Source organism: Trichosurus vulpecula, chromosome 1 (assembly GCF_011100635.1).
Source record: "Trichosurus vulpecula isolate mTriVul1 chromosome 1, mTriVul1.pri, whole genome shotgun sequence".
In the NCBI taxonomy this organism is placed as follows: domain Eukaryota; kingdom Metazoa; phylum Chordata; class Mammalia; order Diprotodontia; family Phalangeridae; genus Trichosurus; species Trichosurus vulpecula.
Genome location: NC_050573.1, coordinates 154,179,381 through 154,197,549, shown reverse-complemented (window position 1 = coordinate 154,197,549; position 18,169 = coordinate 154,179,381). Strand labels below are relative to the sequence as shown.

Genomic DNA, 18,169 nt, shown 5'->3' with positions numbered 1-18,169 from the left:
CCTCACCCTAAAGCTATTTTTAATCTCAGGCAAAAATATTCTTAGTTATGGCTCTGCCTAACACCAGAAACTAATAGGTAAATTGTTCATTACTGCTTAAATATGAACTTTTTTTTCCTGACAAATTCTTCCAGAACAATGGTTGGTGTTGAAATCAAATAAAATGTTCACGAGAACTTGTACTTAGTTCTACAATCAATTTTAAAACAAACAATCCTCAAAGTTCATCTCTTGGACGAATGCAACCAAGTTGCCTAACTCTATTAGACAATACTATATTTACAGATCGTGCTTTATTTGACCAAAGTAGATAGGGACTGAGTGGTCACTGTTTGATGTTATTTCTGCCTATCTGCATCCTAGGTCACGTGGAGGAGATTGGGAACAGCTGGAAGGTAGGAAGGATAGGTTTAAAGCTGAGCTGATTAAGAATGATAAAACAGAAAATCATGAGATTCAGAGGAAGAGTGTGGAAGGGAAGAAGAGGAAATAAAGGAAGAGAAGGTAAGTTGTAAGACAATGAAAAAGAAAGCTCTTTGTGAGCTGTTCCTGGGTGCTGAGAATCTATCTATGCCAAGGAACTAGCTGGCATTGATTAATATGGAATGTCAAGGATTAGACATTCTACATTACAGATTAATCCCAGAGACCCATGGAGATTAACCCAAATTTATGTTAAGTCAACTTTGATTTCTTACTGGAATGAATATGTAATTTTATTTGGTCTTCATAATCATTCTTTCAGTTGTATTTTATGTTTTTATTATAGGTGGACTCCTTGAGAGGCAGAGACTGTCTTGATTTTTCTTTTTCTATCCTCAGCGATTAGCTCAGTGCTTTGCACATAGTAAATGCTTAATAAATATTTTTTTCATTTATTTATTTACTCATTCATTCATTGGAATTATGCCCCTGGCCTACGTTTTTCTAATGTGTTAGCCAGCTCTGGGTGGGGATGGAGTGGAATGGGGGAGGTATATCAGAGGAGCAGCAGTCCAATGTTTGGGGTCAATCTCCTCCCTTTAGAACAAGTGCAAACTGCTCTGGAACAAATTTTTTTGCCTGTCATTCCACCTTTTCTTTTTCCAGCCGTCTCTTCAACTCAGTTCAGCAAATGTCTACAATATTAAGCCCTTGATCATCTACTGTAACTCCCTCAATTTATAGCAGATGAGGAAACTGAGGCTCACAGAAACCAAGTCACTTGCCCATGATAACACAGGCAGTAAGTGACAATGACAGGGTTTGGATCCGGATCCCTCTGATTCAGTTAGTTATGGAAACGATAGTCTAGTATTGACAGTATGATACAACCACAAATCACTATGATAAAAATAATATATGACAAGTCCATTAAAGAAGCACAGAAAATGGGATAGGTCATTAATGATGGGAGTGGGAAGGCAGGATCAGGGCATGTTTCCTGGAGCAGGGGGCATTTGAAGTGGACTTAAAAGGGTGGATAAAAATTAGACTTTTAAGGATGGCTAAAAAAATGGATGGATAAAAGAGAGAGAGGGAAGACATTCAAGGCATAGGGAACAGCACGAATAAAAACACAGAGTAGGAAATGTGTTTGGAGAGTACATATAACTGTTTGATTGAAACAGAGAGGAAGTAATAATATAAAATAAGGTAGCTAAGTTAGAATTATATCAGATTGTGGATAGCCTTGAGTGCCAGGCAAAATAGTTTGACCTTTGCTCAGAAGGCAGTGGGGCGGGGTGGGGGGGCGGGGGGGAGCACTTTCTTTCCTTTTCTCCAAAGTGGCAGGTGAGGAAGGGATGGAGAAGCCAGGAGCAAGAACCAATAGCTGAAAGGTTGGCAGTTTGAGCACTCAGACACTTGGGTTTGTTGATTTGTTTGCTTCTTTGTTATTTAGGGTAGAGAGACTGGTATGGCAGTGTGGAAAGACTCCTGCAGAAGACCTGGGTTTACACCCAGTTTGATACTTGTTCATTGTGTAACTTTAGGGCAATTCATTTCCCATGCTAAAGAGGAATTTTGATTAGGTAATCCTCCAAGTTTCTAGTGAGATACTGAACTAAGACTCCTGATAACACTAGCCTAGTCTGTGAGCAAACCGGTGGTAGCAAAGGAAAAACACTGCCCTTGCTTCTCCACTCCATCTGATTGTTAAGGTGTCTAGCGGCAGAATGAATGTCTCAAAAATCACGGACATTGAGTTTAGACATTTAATATCGGTATTGGAAAGAATCAAGAGCAATCACTCTGTTATCCTATTTGTTTGATATGGACATTAAATACCAAGGAACTGGAGAGTATTGGTGTGAGGAAGATATTAAACTACTGTCTAGATTATGCATTAGATGAATATGAAGGAAGAAAAAAGGGAAAGAAGAAAGAAAAGAAGGAAGGAAGGACAGAAGGAAGGGAAGGAAGGAAAGAAGGAAGGAAGAAAAGAAGGAAGAAAGAAAAGAAGTAAGGAAGAAAAAAGGAAGGAAGGAAGGAGGGAGGGAAGGAGGAAAACAAAGAGGAAAGGAAGAAAGAGAAAGGAAGTAAACAAACATTTAATAAGTGCTTACTATATGTCAGGCACTATATGTACTAAGAGCTTTACAAATATTAACTCATTTTATCTTCAAAACAACCCTGGGAGGCAGGTCCCTTTATTATTCCCATTTTGGGGCAGGAACTGTCCTTTGCTTCCTTTCATATCCCCAGTGCTTAGCATAGTGCCTGATATATAATAGGTGCTTAATAAATGTTTATTAACCATTTTACTGTTGAGACAATTGAGGCAGACAGTGATTTAAGTGACTTGTTCAGGGGTCAAAGAGCTGGTGAACATCTGAGGCTGCATTTGAAGTTAGATCTTGCTGACTCCAGCACCCATGCTCCATCAATTGTGCCACCTAACTGCATATCTGTAATTGTTTTAAGTGAATGACTTTGAAGTTGAAATATACATATATGTGTATGTATACATATTATACACACATATGTATATTATATTTTATATATATGTCCCCTCCCCCCTTAGGAATGATGGTTGATGCAGAAGGAACACTGCACCAATAAATCATTCCTATCTAGGATGTGATGTAGAGAACTCTGTGTTTATAAAAGAGAGGAAACAATCAAACTTATTAGTAGGAGCATCTGGTGAGTTTTAAATTTTAGAATACTCATTGTGAAATAATGATAAGCTAGGAGGAATAGTTCACGCATTAGACAGTAGAATCACAATCTATAGAGATATCATCAGCTTAGAAGTCGAAATAAAGTCAATGTGATAAAGTTTGATAGGGACAACTGTAAAGTCTTGGGTTCAAAAAATCAGCTTCTTAAATTCAAGATGAGAGGAGTGCTTAGATATTAATTTATCTGAAAAAGATCTCAGGATTTTAGTATGAGCCCGCAGCGTGCTATTGCATGCAGAAATGCTAATATGATTTTAGGATGTATTAAGTAAACATATGCCCCAAATTAAGGAGGTAATAATGTTATTGCACTCTGCGTCACTCAAAACATATCTGGAATATTTTGTTCAATTTTAGCTATGTATTATTAGAAAGGACATTACCGAACTGTACATAGGAAGACAGTTTAACTGCTGAGTCATTATCAGCGATGTTTGAATGATTCTGGAGAACTGGAAAGGTACCCTACCGCAGGATTGGAGAAGGACAAATGTGTCAACTTTCAGAAAAGTGAAGAAAATGGAATCTGCAAACTATAGGCCAATAAGCTTGACTTTGATTCCTGGCCAAGTTTTAGAATGTATTATTAAAATGATGGTCAGTAAACATCTAGAAAAGGAAGCAGTGATCACAAATTGCTAATAGGGCTTCCTCAAGAACAGATTATGCCAGACTAACTTTACTTCCTTTTTGACAGGGCTATTAAGCCAGCAGTTAGGAAGAATAATATAAACATAGTTTGCCTAGATTTTAACAAAGTGTTTGACAAAGGGTCTTGGGCTATTTTGGTAGCAAAGAAAGAAAGATGTTGGCTAGATAATAGCACAATTATATGCACTTGGAAAATATTGAATGGCTGGACTCAAAGAGAAGCCATTAATTATTTAAAGTTGACTTGGAAGGACATTCCCAGTGAAGTAGCCCAGGCATCTGTGCTTGGATGGCCCTTTGTTATTTAATATTTTTGTTAGTGGCTTGAATAAAGGCATAGATGATATAATTATCAACTTTTCAGATGATATGAAACTGAGAGAGATGGACCATTACACTGGATGACAGTCAGTATTCAAAAAGATCTTGACAGGCTAGAACGTTGGAATGAATCTAATAAAGTGAAATCTAATAGAAGTAAATATAAAGATTTACCCTTGAGTTCAAAAAATGGGTTTCACAAGTGAGATGGGGATGTATGGTTAGATCACAGTATGACTGGAAAAGATACGGGGGTTTGACCAGGCTGGAAGTTCAACATAAAATTATCAATATGATATGGTAATCCAGGAAGCTAAAGTGATTTTGGGTTTCATTAACAGAGGATAAAGAAATAAACAGTCCCTTGGTACTCTGCTCTGGTGAGGCCACATCTGGAGGGCCATGTTGGGAGATAGAATGCTAAATTCTGAGACCAGCTAGAAGGCCAGTTTGGTCCTAATGTAGAGTGGGGGTTCATACCACTCCCTATGCCACAACACTTCCATAAGCCACAAATTTGAAATGGAAATTAGGTATCATTAAGAACCAGTTTCCTTTGGTAGTTATTCAACAGTCCCCATATACAGTATTTTATCCTTATCTAATTGAAATATCCTTTCCTCTAACAACAATATTTAAGAAAATTTGACAGATATTTTTATTAACTTTTGTTGTTTTATTTTTCTTCTTGGTGGATTTTATAGGACAAGAGTTACACAGAATGGTCAGGGACAGGATTGTGATCAGCATTATTTCATGAGCTATGGCCTATTGGAGTACAGGGGTGTTTTGTTTTATTTAATTACTAGCATCACAACAGTATTGTTTTCTACTATTTTTCTTCAGCGAAGGCTATATTTATAGCTAAATAAGTTGAGGGCTGACAAGGAAGGGATAGGGACTGGATCTGTCATTTCATTCATATAGGGAAACTTTCCAGTGAGGAAATGCCCTCTATCATTACAGATGGGCATCTTTCTACCATCATATAGTCTTAGACAATTGCTTAAATCACAGAAGCTAAATGATTTACTCAGAGTCACGTCATCAGAGATGGGACTTAAACTATCCGCTATACTGCCTCTTTTAGTAGTCTGGAAATCAGTAAATATTAACATTATTTCTGAAAGCAAATGTATTTGGGGCAGTTAGATGGGATTTTGTTACCACTAAAAGTTGACTTCGCCCATATCTACAATACAGTATTAGGTAATTACCTGATTACCTGAAAAACCCAGTAAGAAAATTTGCATGTTCTGGGAATTGGGTCGGTGATGAGACAGGCTTAACCATTTTTTTCTCTGTATCCTCTACCTACTGATTTCTTCTTTCTCTGTCACTGACTTAACTGGGTCATAAAGCAGACACTCTGCTTTCCCTGCTTCTGGGCTTCCTCTCAGTAATCTCTCTTTTTTCTTGGCCATTATTTAGGGTTTCCCTACTGGGATTTACAGTGGGAGCTGGCCATGGCTGGGCAGGAATTGGAATTGCAGGAAAACACTGCTATACTGCCCCAGTGTGGCTGACCATATTCCATTTCAATTTTTCTCTCTAATTTCTCCTCTCTGTGTCTGTCTGTCTCTCTCTGTCTCTGTGTCTCTGTCTCTTTCTCTCTCTCCCCCTCTCTCTCTTCTCTTCTCCTTTCCTCTCCCTTCCCTTCTCTCTCTTTTCCTCTCCTCCTCTCTATCTCTGTCTCTCTCTCCTCTCTTTTTCTACTTTACTCTCCCTTCCCTTCTCTTTTTTCCTCTTTTTCCCTTCTTTCCTCTTCTCCTCTCTGTCTCTGTCTCTGTTTCTCTCTGTCTCTGTCTCTCTCTCCTCTCTTTTTCTACTTTCCTCTCCATTCCCTTCTCTCCCTCTTTTCCTCACTTTTCCCTTTCTTCTTTCCTCTTCTTCTCTTTTGTCTCCCCTCCCCTCTTTTTCTATTTCATACACAGAATATTAGGGGGAAAATATGTGGATTAGATAAAAATAATCCCTGCTCACAGTTTACAACCTAGTAGCTGATATCCAAATAATTATAATGCAAAGCAATGAAATGATAACGCGATGAAGTTCTCTGTGAAACTTGTTATTTTTGTAGGAGGGATCATTTCCAGTGACGGAGAGGGAGAAATAAATCTTCTTTTCTCTTCTCTTTCTGTTTGGGTGATTAACCACTGAGCCTTGACAGGAAAACCAGACAGATTACAGAGCAGTGTTCCAAACTTTGTTCCATAATGGTAGTGGTAGAAATTTATTGGGATGTGCCAAGAGTGGGGAATCTGCGGCCTCAGGGCCACATGTGGCCTTCTAGGTCCTTGGGTACGACCATTGGACTGAGTCCAAGTTTTACAGAGCAAATCGTTTTATTAAGGGGATTTGTTCTGCGAAGTTTGGATTCAGTCAAAGGGCTGCACTTGAGGACCTATCATGTGGCCTTGAGGCCGCAGGTTCCCCACCCCTGGGATATGCCTTCTTTTCTCCACCTCTCTTCCTGCATCACTGCCCAGTAACAAGAAGAGTTAGGGACAAAAGCCGTGGCCCAATGTCTAGGGGAAGGCACTAGCCAGTCTTTCCTTCTTGCCAGGTTACTAACAATGGAGCAGTGAAGACAAACGATTCCTGTTGGCTGGGAGAAGGGAGCCCAAAAAATGCTTCAAAAAGTGGGTTTTCTAACATCAACAGCATGTATTAGAGAGGTCGCACAGTGTAATGTAAGGAGGTTGGAGTTTAGATCAAGAGAACCTGAGTATGAATTCTGGTTTGATCATTTACTATGTGCGTGACCTTGGACAAGTCCTTTCCTCTCTCGGAGTCTAAATCCCTTTTTCTAAATGAGAAGGTTAAACAAAGTGGTCCCTGAGGTACCTATGATCCCTAAGTCCTATTGACTTCTTGGGTAAGTAATAGCAGAGGCAGTATTCAGACCAGCTGCTCATTTTTTCTGCCCTTTGCCCCCTTTCTCTCTCTCCCCTTCCTCCCTCTCTCCTTCTTTTCCTCCCTCTCCCTCCCTGTCTCCTTGCCTCCCTCTTCCTCCCTCTCTCTTTCTCTTTCCCCCCTCCCTTCCTCCATCTCCCCCTCTTTCCCTTTCTCCCCCTCCCTCCCTCTCCCTCTCTCTTTCCCCTCTCCCTTTACCCCTCTCTCCCCTCCCTCCCTCTCTTTCTTTCCCACCTTCCTCCCTCCCTCCACATCTCTCTCTCTCTCTCTCTCTCTCTCTCTCTCTCTCTCTCTCTCGCGCACACACACACACACACACACACACACACACGCACACTCTCCAAGGAGAGTCCTGAGTTTGAATCTTGCTTCTAAAACTAACCAGTTGTGTAACCCTGGGCTGATCCATTAACTTCTCTAAACCTTAGGTTTCTCAGTTGCAAACTGGGACTATTATCTGTGACACTTACCTCAGCAGATAGTATGATGGCGTGAAAAGAGAGCTGCCTTTGGTATCAGGAAAACTGAAGCTCAAAGCCTGTCTCTGACACATACTGGCTTGTATGACTCAGGGCAAGTTATTTCATCTTTCAATGTCCTACGAAAGTCTCCGAGGTTTGGCTTTTTGTTTTTTTGTTGTTGTTTTTGTGAGACTGTGTCATCCTATCTCATCCAGGCTGGAGTTCCACTGCTGATCAGCATGGAAGTTCTTGTTTCTGACCCCCGGCCAGCTCAGGTCAGAGAGAGCCTGGTGGTTCCCTGCTCCTGGGGGTGCGCCACATGGACACTGGACTTAGTAAGAGACCTCTGGGTGGTTTAGCCTACTGTAGTTCAGAACTCCTGAACTCAAGCAATCCACCAGCCTCAGTCTTCCCAATAGCAGGAATTGCAGGGATGTCCATGCCCAGCAGAACTTTCTAAGTTGTAGAACAGTTGTTGATCTGCATCAGTAGATGGAGTCCCTTTCGTGGAAGTCCCCATCACGAATGAAATTACAGTTCTGGATCTAACCACCTCCCAAATACTTCACAGGGTTGTTGTGAGGATTATGGGAGAGAATATGTACAAAAAACACCATATGTATATATAAGTCATTTTTGCTAGGTGTCAGAACCAAGATTTAAACCTTCCAATTCTACCATCCACCCTCTTTCCACTATATCAAGCACCTTTTCATATATAAGGGAGCCTGGCTTGGTCTCCTAGGGTTTTTCCTAGTACTCATTATTATTAGTTAGGGTAATTATTACAGGATCCAAGGGACTTGAGACCTCACTCTAGCAAGGGCTGAAAAGTGGGTATGTTATATGGGATCACAGATTTAGAGCTAGAAGGGACCTTAGGAATTGTAGGCTCCAACTGTATCTGCAAGGCAAGATTCATGATATCAATGGTGACCATGAACATGCCTGTATAGTTTGGAACAGCAAAATGTAAGAGACTCTCTACGTAGAAGGCAGAAGAAGTAAAACATTTATTCAGACACTAGAGGATCAAATCCCAAAACCAATACCCCCAATTTGACACAGCAGTAATCGTATCCCCAAACCAATAAGTCCACTTCAACGTAGCAGCAAGGAAATTAAAACACAATATTGCAGCAAGGAGCCAAGCCATCTTGTAACCTTCCCCTCTGCTAGGGCCTTCCCATAAACACTCGCTCGTGAATCCTAACTATCTGCTTGCTTGTGTCCTCTCCTCCTGCAGTTCTGAAAGCTCTTGCAGTTCTTAGAGCCCTTCCAGTTCTCCCTCCTCCTGTCTCTGCACCTTTCCATCTCTGTATCTCTGCAGTCCTCTTTCTCAGCCTTTCCAGTTTTCTTTCCGTCTCTCTGTCTCTCCATCTCTCAGTCTCTTTGTCTCTTCTAGTTCTCCATCTCTCACAGTTCTCTCTTCTCTCCCAGTTCTGTCTTCTTCACAGCTCTTTCTTCTCTGAGCTTAATGGCTGCCCTCAGGGCATATGTATATACCATTTAGGGCCCTAGGGCTTCACACCTAATCAGCAAAAGGGTGTGGGCCTTCCTACAAACAAGCCTCCCCTAATCAAGCTTCCCTTATCTAGCTCCACCTGAGGCCTATTAAGGGGATGAATGGGGAAGGAAGATCTTTAATCACAATTAACACTACACCAACCTCCTCATTTTACAGAGAAGGAAACTGAGGCACAGAGAAAGGTCATATAGTTAGTAAAATGTCTGAGGCAGGTTTTGAATCCAGGTCTTCTTGATCCCAACGTCAGTTACTTATTCACAAAATCACATCTATCTATGTTTTTCCCTCTCTCATGACTGATTATACCGACTGGGTCTAAAATCTATTGAGCCTTCCCTATTCTGCTAGACCTCCACAAAAGTTGCACTTTGTTTCACCTTGGCATGGAGGAAAATGTGGGTTCTTGAAGGCTAGACTACTGGAGAACAAACTCTGGATTATCCTGCCAATCCACAACAACCCAGATAAAATAAGAGGGGCTCACCACCAAAGACTGACCTCTAGTGAAGGGCATTTAGGGAATTGCAACAACTTATTGCCATTGAAATCAAACCATTTCATGCTATGGGTAAGTTGCCATGTTAAATGCCTGAGATACAAATGAAAAATGATGACATTGCCTGCCTTCAAAGAACTTACGTTATTCTGCTGGGAGGATACCATACGTATATAAGTAAGGAATTAAAGAAAGACTTGGATGAATAAAAAGCATTTATTAAGTGCTTGCTGTGTGCCAAGCTGCAGGCACCTAGGTGGTTCAGTGGATAGAGCACTGGGTTTGGAGTCAAGAGACCCTGAATTCAAATCTTGTCTCAGATGCTTACTAGCTATGTGAGTCTAGGGAAGCCACTTAACCCTATTGGTCTCAATTTCATCATCTGTTAAAATGAACTAGAAAATGAAATGGCAAACCACTCCAGAATCTTTGCCAAGAAAATCCTGAAGGGGGTCATGAAGAGTCAGATACAATTGAAAAATGACTAAACAACAAAAAAGTATGCCAAGTTCTATGTTAAATAAATACTGAGAAGACAAATTAAAAAATGAAATAGTCCTTGATCTCAAAAGGTTAGTAGGGAGGAGACATAACATATAGGAGAGCAGTGAGCAGGGAAGGCCATTTTGGTTTAGAGCTGGGGTACTTAGCCTGGGATCTGTGGAACCAAAAGAGTCTGTAAATAAATTTCAGGGGGTGGGGGGGGGGTCTGTGAACTTGGATGGGGCACATCTTTATTTCAATATGATTGGTTTTCTTTGCAATCCTCTGTTAAAACCATTATTCTGAGAAATGGATTCATAGGCTTCACCAGACTACCAAAGCAATCCCTGACACACATAAAAATGGTTAAGAAGTCACAGAAAGGGCAGCTAGATGGTGTAGCGGATAGAGCACCAGTCCTGGAGTCAGGAAGACCTGAGTTCAAATATGGCTTCAGACACTTACTAGCTGCGTGACCCTGGGCAAGTCACTTAATCCTGTTTGCCTTAAAAAAAAAGCCACCAGAATAAGTATAAGGCAATTCAAGGAAAGCAGAGAGCAGTAGCAAGTAGGAGGCCAGGGATAAGAGCAAACCTCTAAAGGAGATATTTTATCTGTCTTGACCCCTGAAGGACGATAAGGATTCTGACAGGTGGAGAGGAGGAAGGAGTATTATAAAGAATGGCTTAATTTGAGATAAAAAATTAAATTCAAGGACCAGATAGCAGCAGAACAATTTTTCTGAACTGTCGAATGCCTGAAGCAGCATCACGTGAAACAAGGCCAAGAAGCTAGATTGGGGAGGGCTTTGAATACCAGGCCCAGGAAGCAAGCTTTGAGCGACGAATGTGGTCTAGTCAGACCTGTGCCTTAGGGAGCCTGTACTGATGACCGTTCACTAAAGCATGGAGGGGGTTGCGGGGCTCGCACAGAATGAACCAGGGATCCTGAAAATATTGAATTATAAGTACAGACTTGACACTAGGACCTTTGGAATAGAGAATGTAATTTTGTGTAGAATTAGAAGCAAATCCAGCTTTTGATCAGAATCCTGCCCTAAAAAAAAAAAAAAAATACCGCAGTCTTGGCCGGCAAATGGAACGCTGCAATCTCCTTGGGAGCTGAGACGTGATCCTTTCTGTATTCCTTGCAGTGACTAGCACAGTGCTGGGCATACAATATGTTCTCATGTTATGTTCAGTGAATTTGAATGAACCAGTTATCAGTGGCGAAAACAGTGATACCCAGGAGCCAGAGTCCATGGGTACAAAAGCCTGATCATTGTTGTTTGACATTTACACCAAGTGTGGCAGGATCTCACACACCCTCAGTCAATAAACACAGTGTACAAACTCCATTATTCACAATGGGCTGGCAATACAGTCATGGAAAAAAATGCTGGAAGTGATTCAAAAAACCAACTGGTCTATTCCTCCTTCTGCAGTGCCCATGCTTTCTAGCTGTCTAAACGAGTGGGCACCCCACTCTCCTGAGTTCTGCCTTTATGCTTTTGTAACCCAAGTCAAGACAACAAGACTTAAGCGCTTACTCGGTGTGACCTTGGGCAAGTCACTTAACCGCTGTTTGCCTCAGTTTCCTTAACTGAAAGATAGGGATAAATAATAACATCTACCTCACGGGGTTGTTGTGAGCATCAAATGAGAATATTTGTAAAGCTCTCAGCTTGGAGTGTTGTATAAATGTCTGTTTGCTCCCCTCCCCTTATTCTTAGGTGCCAGGCATTGTGCTATGGTCCTTCATTGCTGTTTAGTTGTGTCTGACACTTCATGACCCTGGGAACTCTACTGTCCTTCAGGTTTTCTTGGCAAAGATAAAGGATTGGTTTGCCATTTCCTTCTCCAGTGAATAAAGGTAAACAAGGGTTAAGTGACTTGCCCAGGGTCATACAGCTAGTATCTGAGGTCAGATTGGAACTCAGATCTTCCTGACTCCAGGTCTACCTCTATCCTAGCTGCCCATAGACACCTTCACAATATCTTTAAGTTGCAATTTGTCCTTTCTCTAGTGTGGTACAGAGGACAGCGTACTGGATTCGGAGTCAGAGGGCCTGTTTTCAAATCCTACTTCTGGTACCTGTGTGACTTTCAGCAAGTCACTCCACTTCCCGAGGTCTCAGTTTTCTGATTTGTCAAATGTTGGGGTTGGACCAGCTGGCCTATTCTAGCCCTATGATCCTATGTTTCTCCCTGGACCTCTAGTTATCGTTCCTTTCACCTGTTCTGCCTACTCTCCTATTCCTGGACATCTTCTTGCCAGTTTCTTCTTAGCTTGAGAATGAACTTTGAGTTTGGAGGTACCTTTAAGAAGGAAAGTTAGAGGACATGCAGAGAAAACTGGAAATGAGAGATATAGATTATAAGATTGCAGATGTAGAAAGTATCTCAGAGGCGATTGACTCCAATCCCAATTTTTATAGATGAAGAAAATTGAGACCTCAAGAAGTTGAATGACTCACCCAAGGTCCCACGGGCCATAAGTGGGATTTGAACCTAAGTCCTCTGGACTGGGGAGGCAGCATTCTTACCCCTGTACCATATAGAGAGGTATTCCACAGAGATCCCAATTCATGGCCCCTCTGGCTTCAGGAGAGGATGGAACCACTAGGCCAGGGTAGGGATTGCAGGGACATAATAAGCCAGCAGTAATGATGGAGCCTCAGTACAGGAGACTTGGTCCAGACCTCAGCAGTATGCAGGAATTCTTCCACTTGAGCTAGAGCTCTTCCTCCCACTGGTTTACCTCGGCTGCTCCCTTGTTGCCAGCCCATGTTTCTGCAGCTGCCATCTTGGCCCAGAAATTCCTCACCACTTTGCCTTCGGCTGCTGCTGTTTCTAGGGCCAAGTGATCCCCCTGATTCAAGTATCTCTGTATGGCCTTCTCCTACCTCCTCTCAGCTCTGGTTCTTTCTAAGTCACTCTTCTTTCTAAAAGCCTAGACCAAGGGTGTAGCGCAGGTAGGCTTGTGCTGGTACCAGCTCTTACTGGCTCATGAGAGCCTATGGTTAAATTCTCAGGGTGAGTATTTATACCTTGGAAATCAGCTAACTACAAATCAAAGCTTGATTTATTGTTTTATTGATTGTCTAGACTCCAGACCAATAGTGTCAAACTCTAATAGAGCCCATACATAATAGAGCCTACATATTGACTTAGAAAACCAAAATTTCCCCCCAACATGCATTTCTGTATTGCATTATTTTTTGTTTTTATTTTTTAAAAATATTTATTTAAGATTTTGAGTTCCAAAGGCTATCCCTCCCTCCCTTCTCTCTATGAAAGAAAGAAAGAAAAAAAAGGAAGGAAGGAAGAAAGTGAAAAATAGAATGCTTCAGTGTGTATTCAAACAGTATCAGCTCTTTCTCTGGCGGCAGATAGTCTGCTTCATCACGAGTCCTTTGGGATCATTGTATTGCTGAGAATAGCTAAGTCATTCACAGTTCTTCATCAAACAATATTGCTGTTATTATGTACAATGTCCTCCTCATTCTATTCACTTCACTTTGCATCAGTTCATGGAAGTCTTTCCAGGTTTTTCTGAAATCATCCTGCTTGTCATTTCTCACCGCACAATACTATCCCATTAAAATATATACCACAACTTGTTTAGCTATTCCCCAATTGGTGGGCATCCCTTTGATTTTCAATTCTTGGCCACCACAAAAAGAGCTGCTGTAAATATGTAAAACTATGTAAGAAAATCCTTTCCCCTTTTTTTGGATTTCTTTGGGATATAGACCTAGCAGTAGTATTGCTGGATCAATGGGTATGCAGTTTTATAGCCCTCTGGGCATAGTTCCAAATTGCTCTCCAGAATGATTGGATCAGTTCGCAACTCTACCAACAATGCATTAGTGTCCCAGTTTTCCCACATACCCGCCAACGTCCGACATTTTCCTTTTTTGTCATATTAGCCATTCTGATAGGTGTAAAGTGGTACTGCAGAGTTAGAAAACCAAATATTAACATGAACTATGTTCTACTGTATGTTTATTAATTTTGTTAACTTTTTCCCAATTACATTTTAATCTGGTTCTGGATTTAACCCCTCTGGAGTGTTTAACCCCTCTGGTTTAGACTTAAAAATGTGATGGAGAAAAAGTTAATAAGGTAGATTGAATTAAAAGTATGGTCAGTGGGGTGTTTTTCTTCTGAAGAGCCAGTTGTTAAACATTTACCAGCATACCCCAGAGTCCAGGCTGCTCTGAATGGCTGTGAATCATTCAATCAGTCATCCTTAATATGGTGTCAGTTGGCCAAGCAATGAGTACCCAGGGAAAGAAAGATAGAACAAAATCATCTATGACTTCAGTGAAGGATGTTTATTTACCCCTCATAGAGGGAGACATCTTCAGTGCCAGAGCAAAGACCTCATTCCTTTAACTTTGTTAACAAGAGATTAACCTTCACCAGCCTCCTCCTGGGCATACTCTCTAGGATTATTATTGTTTCTCTTAATAACACACAAGTTGTTAGATGGGTAAATGGTCCTGGAGGCAAGCGAGTGGCAGAAGGAAGAAATCCTTTTCACTTATCTTGATAAAACCGTAGTTCCTGCTTCCCCACCTTTCCCTTGCCATTTTTTTTGAGGGGGGGAGAGTTGGAGGGCACATCCTGGGTAACGAGCTTCCCAGGGTTGACTCTGGCTTCTGATTTATATGCTTTACAGGTTATATTCCACTTCTTCTGCTGTCTGGGATGCTAAAAAAGGAAGACAGATCCAGCCAGAAAAGCCAAATTTCCATAAGGATGATACATCTCTGACAGATGTCCCTGATTTCCTGAAAGATAGCTTTTTGATTGGAGTTTTATAATAATCTAAGTGGGAAACCCAGGTACAGTATCTTGAATATAAAATTTCACAGGCCATAAATTTCCCAATGTCAACTTGCCCCATTTGGGGAGAAAATGAAGGGAGAGAAAAGAAAAGAATTCCTGGGCATAAACAAATGAAATTAAACATGGGGGCGGTACCATTAACTGCCAGGAATTTGCTAAAGAACTAATTCAAGCACATTTCACAGGCTTCACAGGATTTAATGCTTAGGGCACCTTAAGGGTCATCTAATATGAGGTCCTCATTTTATAAATGAACAGCCTCGAGACCCGGAAAGCTCAAGTAACTTGTCCAAATTCATACAGATAATGAAAAAGCAGAAGCAAGCTTTCAACCCAGATGAATGAGACAGAACATACTGATGAATACAACTTAACTGGATCAAAAGATCCTCGTTGAATGAAAAGAGTTTTTATCTATAACCCACGCACTGGGGCTGCCCTATAATAATGGAAATAATATAATATCGGTCATAAATGAAGATAGGACTGGATCTTGACCATTGTCCCACAGTGTTTCATGGGATGGCCACCATTACAATAATGTTGACCCCCTCAAATCACAAGCTATTTAGTTCATGGTATGTGTGTGTGTGTGTGTGTGTGTGTGTGTGTGTGTGTGTGTTGTATGTGTATGCGCATGTGTGGTATTGAAATGGCAGAGGAAGGGAGTGCCAACTAGGGCAACATACAGTGATAACTCTATGTCCCCAGAGATTACTCTTATCCTGGGACTGTTTCTATCTGAACTCCACTTTCAAAGAGAATAAGAAATAGAATGATAATAATTACAATTCAGCACCTTGTTACCATAGTAAGGTAATTCTATACCTGGGGGTAACGTAGCCTTTAAGGTCCACTCGGTTTCCTCCTCTTGGACTTTCGGGAATTGATTTTATCTATGAATTTAGTCACAGTCTCTCCGAGCCCCCAATTCAGAAAATTCCTAACATTTAGGCAGAGGTCTAACTTTACATTTATATCTATCTTTATTTAATCCTTCTCCTCTATGTGTCTGAGGCAAAATTCAGTTTACTGGAAATGTTTGGGTAATAAAACAGAAGATTAAAAAAAAAGAAGAAGAAAAAAAGAAGAAAAAACCCAGAAGATTATATTGTTGTTGTCGTTTGAGGACCAATGATGTCAGGAGGGTGATGTCTCCATTTGCAAATGAATTTGATTTGAGTGAGGCAGGGCTGTGCAAAGTCATCAGCCTCACTCTCTCCTCCAGAGTCATTGGAGTCCAGGGGCAAGACATAGTTCAGGATGACTGGCCATGGTCCTGATGCAATGGTAGACCTTGGCCTTTTTTAAGCTCAAGTCTTTCCCAGGTCTCAGTTTGTCTGAGGCAACATTCATTCAGTAATTAAAGGCTAGGTAAGAATTGAGGCAAAAGATGGCATAGTTTGCCTTCACGAAAGAATCAAGTCTGGGAGAGGAATATTATAGTGTCAGTGGATAGCCAGGTGCCAGAAGGAGAGACTGGGAAAATAACCAACCATTTCTGGAGACTCCCCTTAACCTGGGTATTCTGCTCCAAAATGCCAGGAGGGCTAAAAAATCTCCTCAATATCTCCCTTCTCCCTAAATAAAACTAAACAACTTAGTCCTTCGTTTGCACCTTGAGAATTAAGCCAGCTCTAACTTCTTAAATCCAAACCTCAGAATCTTTCTGCCAGTAGTTCTGAGATAGCACCCTCTTTTATGCAAATTACATATAAATATATAAACGAAGGCCTTACGACCTATTCTCTCACACAATGACTTTTATTGTTTCAAGAAGGTTAACAGGCCCAGTTCACACTCACTCCTGATTGTTTGATTCTATCAACAAGTAGTTTTTTTGGAGGGGCAAGGCAATTGGGCTTAAGTGACTTGCCCAAGGTCATACAGCTAGTAAGTGTCACGTATCTGAGGCTGGATTTGAACTCAAGTCCTCCTGATTTCAGGGTCAGTGCTCTATCTACCACACCACCTAGTTGCCCCTCAAAAATTATTTTTACTTATCAAAGTGAATAACTCTTAAATAAGTGGCATAATCAATGGAACCATACCCTTGCAACAATAATAATGCCACTGGCATTTCTATGGTGGTAGCTGGAAAGGTCTTTCGTTATGGGAATTTATTTGATTCTTTTTGGTTTAAAATCCTTCCCAGAAACCTGGGGAAATCTCTCTATTAGATAACCCAGGATAATTCCCCACCTGTACTTGAGTCACATTATGTCTTAGGAAGGTTTCACTGAAAGGAAACTAGGCCAGCCAGCAAGTGTAAGCCCAAGTCACAAAAATCTCACGCTCGAAGTGACTCTGGGTCAAGTCCCTACTAGAAAGACTCTTTTCTTTTTTGGGAACCCCAGGATTACTGTTGTTGTTCAGTTGTTTCAGTCACATCCAACTCTTTGAGACTCCATTTGCTTGAATGGTTTGCCATTTCCTTCTCCAGTTTATTTTCCAGATGAGGAAACTGAGGCAAACAGGGTTAAGTGATTTGCCCAGGGTCGCACAGCTAGTAAGTGTCTGAGGTCGGATTGGGACTCTTGTAGATGAGTCTTCCTGACACTAGGCCTGGCACTCTATCCGCTACGCCCCTAGCTGACCCCAGGATAATGATTCCCAAAGATGTACTGCCTGCCACAGGGCCTGCTTCTTTGCCTGCTAGGTTCCCTGCTCGAATTGATGCTGTGATGTTCCTCTGTTGTCCGTTGATCAGAACAGTCCTTGATCCCGACAGACTTGAGATACCCAGGGTAAGGGAAGACTGGGGCAGCTGGACTTTTGCCAAGCACTTTCACAAATATTATATCATTTGACCCTCGCAGTAAACCTGGGAGGTAGGTGTTATTATTACCTCCATTTTACAGATGGGGAAACTGAGGCAGAGAGCAGTTAATTGACTCGTCCAGGATCACTCAGCTAGTAATAATAATAGCTAACATTTATGACATGCTTACTATGTGCAGGCACCATGCTAAGTGTTTTACAAATATTATCTTATTTGACCCTCATAACTTATTGTCTTCATTTTACAGATGGGGAACCTGAGGCAGAGAAAAGTTAAGTCACTCACTCAGGGTCACTCAGTGCATGTTGGATTTGAACTCAGGCCCTTCTGATGGTACTGATGCCTAGTACTCTCTCCACTGCGTCACCCACCTGCCTAGCTTTCCTGGTACAACAGAAATAATAACTGTAGAGTTGGAGAAAAACATCCTAAAGTTTTCTAGTGAGTAAATCTCAGTCCTCTCTCCCTTAACCAATATGGCAAAGGGGTCCATTGAACACATTCTTATTTA

The 18,169-nt window shown here is 41.3% G+C and overlaps 1 long non-coding RNA gene across 1 annotated transcript; it reads left to right on the top strand.

The window, feature by feature from the left end:
- Positions 1-426: 426 nt before the first annotated feature.
- LOC118844740 lies at positions 427-17,929 on the top strand. The gene is made up of 3 exons (XR_005009981.1): positions 427-504; positions 14,707-14,872; positions 17,906-17,929. It is a non-coding gene; the product is annotated as an uncharacterized LOC118844740 (long non-coding RNA).
- Positions 17,930-18,169: the final 240 nt, after the last annotated feature.